This window comes from Elephantulus edwardii, unplaced genomic scaffold (genome assembly GCF_000299155.1).
Source record: "Elephantulus edwardii isolate Elephantulus edwardi_28Jun2011 unplaced genomic scaffold, EleEdw1.0 scaffold00019, whole genome shotgun sequence".
Taxonomy (NCBI): domain Eukaryota; kingdom Metazoa; phylum Chordata; class Mammalia; order Macroscelidea; family Macroscelididae; genus Elephantulus; species Elephantulus edwardii.
The window spans coordinates 25358232-25362885 of NW_006399769.1; positions in this window are offsets into that span (position 1 = coordinate 25358232).

Here is a 4654-nt window from a genome sequence, read left to right on the forward strand (position 1 = left end):
TGCTCTTCAGCTTTTGCTTTTGATGTGTATATTTGAATTATAGCTGTATTATCAGGTCTTTTTTTGTATGTGTATGGGTTATATCTTGTCACATTCAACGTTGTACTTTTAAGAAAGAACTTGAAATTGTCTGTTTCACTACACATACACCACCATTATTTTCCTTTTTTTCCTATCCCAGGCCTTCTACAAGACCCTTGGGTCTTCTTAGTAGGATCCAGCATCCAAAAGACAGCTGTTTCCAACTCCATCCCAGGCCTGCTAGCTTCTCTGGGTCTTAGCAGGATCCACCATCAAGAAGACAGCCATGGTGCATGGTTCCAATCCATCAAATGCTCTGCTGGAGAAGGAGGGGCAATCTTCTCCCGAGCCTCCAATTAGACAGTTGTTGTTGTTGTTAAGTATAGTCAAATCGTAGATGACTCATAGCAACACTTTGAATGAAAGACCTGAATAATTGTGTAACTTTCATCATTTCTCCAAGTACATAATGGTTCTGGATGCAAGCTATTTCTAAATTGGATGCCACCCCTGCTTCCAAGCTTCTTTTAATCAGGGAGCTCCACCAAACACTGTCCACCATGGGTAACCATTATCGCATTTGATACATCAGTGTCACAGTGTTGATCATCACAGCAACCATGGGTTACCTCTGTACAGCAAATAGATTCCACAGTACACAAGGGGGGAAAGAGAGCCATTTTTACCCGTTATTGTTAGGCGCTATCAAGTCAGTTTTGAGGCATAGCAGCCTCATGTGCTGCAGAATGAAATATTGCTGGTCCTGCATTATCCTCACCATTGCTATATCTGAGCGCATTGTTACAGAAATTGCATCAATTCATCTTATTGAGGGTCTTCCTGTGTTTCTTAGACCCTTCACTGTATCAAGCATGTCCTTTTCCAGGGACTATTGCTATTATTATGTGCTGTTGAGTTGGAACTCATAGCTGACCGTCATAGCTTTCAGACACTGAAACAAAAAACGTTTACTCATCTCTTTCCTGTGGAGCAGCTGGTAGATTCGAACTGCCTGTTTTCGGCAGGCTTTGCAACTCTTTACTCACAAGGCCACCAACTAGTTGCTCGCAACAACATATCCAAAGTATGTAAGATGAGGTCTCATCATTGTAACTTTTAGAAGCTTTCTGGCTGTTCTTCCAACATTGATTTGTTCAGCCTTCTGGTAGTTCATGATATAGTCAATATTCTCTGCCAAATTTATAATTCAAAGCAATAAATTCCTCTTCAGCTTTCCTTTGAATCAAATACATCTTACTCTTCAAAGTGATGTCTCTGCTCTTTAATATAGAAGTATTTTGTAGCAAATTTGTCCAATATAACATGACACTTGATTTGTTGACTGTTGTTGTCATGGCAGTTGATTGCTGTTGTTATGTGCCTTCAAGTTGCCTGTGACTCTTAGCAACTGTATGTGCATCAGCTCTGAATTTTGCCTTGTCCCGAGCCAGTCTCACTGATTCCAACACACATAACCCCATTACTCCTGTTACCATGTCAATCCTCATCCAGGGTCTTCCTCTCCTGTACTGTCCCTCCACTCTTCCAAGCATGATGTCCTTCTCCAAGGACCTGTCCCTCCAGACCACATGTCCAAAGTATGTGAGACAGAGCTTCCAAATCTTAGCCTCCAAAGAGAAACTTGGTTTAACCCTTTCCAAGACAGCCCAGTTTGTTCTCTTGGTGGTCCATGGTATATTCAAGACTCTTCTCCAGCACCACAACTCAAAGACATTGATTTTTCTTCTATCATCCTTAGACATTGTCCAGCTCTCTGATACATAGCAAGTAATTGTGAAGATCATGGCCCGTGTTTCACTGACTATGCAATGGTATTTGACTGTGTGGATCACAACAAATTGTGGTTAACCTTGAGGAGAATGGGAATCTCAGAAAACTTGATTGTGCTCGGACCAAGAAGTAATCCTTAGAAGAGAGCAAGGAAATCCTGTATGGTTCAAAAGCGGGATAGGACTGCATCAGGAATGGGTCCTATCTATATTCATTTTCAATCTATATGAAGACTGGATCATTTGGGATCCTGGGCTTTATAAGGAAGAATGTAGCCTCAGGATTGGAGGAAGACTTATCAACAGCCTGCCTTTTGCAGATGACATAACCTTGCTTGCTGAAACTAAAGAGGACCTGAAGCACTTGCTGCAGATGAAAAAGGACTGTAATATTCAATATGGACTGAAGCTCAACATCAAGAAGACAAAAATTGTCACCACTGGGCTAATTGGCAGCACCATGATAGATAGAGAAGAGATTGACATTGATAATAATTACAGCTTACTCAGCTCCACAATCAACACTCTTAACATCAGCAGTCAGGAAACCAAAAGATAAATTGCATTGGGAAAAGCTACAGTCAGGGACCTCTCTAGAGAACTGAAAAGCAATAACATCAGACTAGAGAGTAAGGTGCACCTAATTCAGGTCATGGTCTTTGCAATCACTTGCTATGCATCAGAGAGCTGGACAACGACTAAGGATAAAAGAAGATGAACTGATGCCTTCAAATTGTGGTGCTGGAGAAGAGCCTTGAACATGCACCACGGACAGCGAAGAAAACAAATAGGCTTATTTTGTAGAGGGTGAAACCACATTTCTCCTTGGAAGCTAGGATTTTGAAGCTCTGTATCACATTCATTGGGCATGTGGCCAGGCAAGGCCTCTCCTTGGAGAAGGACATCATGGTTGGAAAGGCTGAGGGATAGTGCAGGAAAGGAAGATTCTGGGTGAGACTGATTGATACAGTAACTGATGCAACGGAGGTTAGTGTGTTGGAATTAGTAAAACTAGCTCAGGACAGGGCAGGGTTCAGACCTGCTGTACATAGGATACTGGGAGATGCAGGTGGCTCAAAAGAATGTAACTACAACAATAACAACCATCATTGTATTTTATCTTTTTAGTTTTTGCCAGCAAGGTTATATCAAGTACATATCACAGCTTTTCTAAAATCTTCAGTTCTCCTCTTTATGTCTTTTACTTTAAATTTTCTACACTCTAAAATGAGTTACAGACTCTCTTTGACATCTTTGTTGATCTTTTTCTAGTATTTTAACAACCATTTTCTTTCTCCTTTTTTGTTGTTAGCATGTATTATTGTAACTAGTCATACATTCATTTAATATCTCAAGATGTCTTCTCTGACAGAGTTTTTTTTACATTCTGAATTCAATGTTATATTTCTTTTTTTTTTCAGTGTTATATTTCAATTTAATTTTTTTTAATTATACTTTAAGCCTTTAAAATATGCTGTTTGATCTTAAATGTTTACATCTGTATAATTTTTGGTTAACTGACAACCCAATAAGTTGGCATTAGGGTTATTTCCAATTGTTGGTTATTGTAAGCAGCATTACATTAAACAGTAGTGTGTGTAAGTCTTACATCTCTGGTTAACTAGGGTAAGTTCCTGAAATTGAAATTCTTGTTATATATTGCTAAATTATGACCATTTTCTTTCTTCATGTACCAAATCAAGCAGCACATGTACTCTCAAGAGTCACTTTAAAGTGCTGAAGAGCAAGATTTCAAGTTGAGCACCAAGATGCATCTGTCTTGAGCCATGGTATTTTAATCACCTCACATGTATATATGTAAGTTGGATCATGAAATAAGAAAGATTGAAGAATATTTTTCAGTTCAATTTGGTATTGGCAAAGAATAGAGAATATATCATGAACAGAAAAAAGAGCAAACAAATCTTTCTTGTATAAAGTGCAGCCTAAACATGCCTTAGAAGTGAGAACAGTCGAACTTTGTTGTACATGCTTGGGACATGTTATCAAAAGTAGCAAGTCTCCGTATAAGGATATTATACTTAACAAAGAAGAAGATCAACCAAAAAGAAGAGCCTCAATAGGATAGAATACCAGAGAGACTATGATGATAGCCTCAAATACAGTATCATTTGTAAGGATGGCATATGATTTGGCATAGAATTGGGTTCTGTTGTAAGTAAGGTCACGATGAATCAGAGTCAATTTGATGAAAACCCAACAACAATTTCTTTAATATGTATTTTCATGCATTCTGTTTCCTTTTTTAAATTTCCCCACATTTATGTTTATTACATGTGTCATAAGCAAACAAAATTTGTACAAAAATTATATTACAAATTATTTAGCACTTTGAAACAACAATGTTGAATGACTTTACTGCCCAGGACTCCCTCTTCATCTTATGTAAGGTCTACTCCTTTGCCTGTCTCAGCCTCTTCTTCCTGAAATAGCTTTCTCTTTCTTTTTTCTTTTTTTTAGTAGACATCAATTTATATATCAAAAGAACACAATAGGATCAACAAAAACCACTAGGAATAATGGGGGGGGGAAGGGGTCAATAAGGAGGCACTACAAATTCAGGCTTTCAAAGCAACAGTTTAACAATATATAAACCTATCAGAACATTTGTTGGAAAAGTGGATCTCATGTTCACTAGAAGTAACAGAAACAAAGTATTGTGTAGCATCTTTACAAAAAAAAGTACCTAAGTTCTTAGCTTATTGTGCTTTAAATGTCTTCATTAAGATTGAGAAAGAAACCATTTGTTCACTGAAAAAAGTTCACATTTTAAAAATGTTAATTTTCTCCAATTTACTCTATTAATTCAATATAAACCTGGA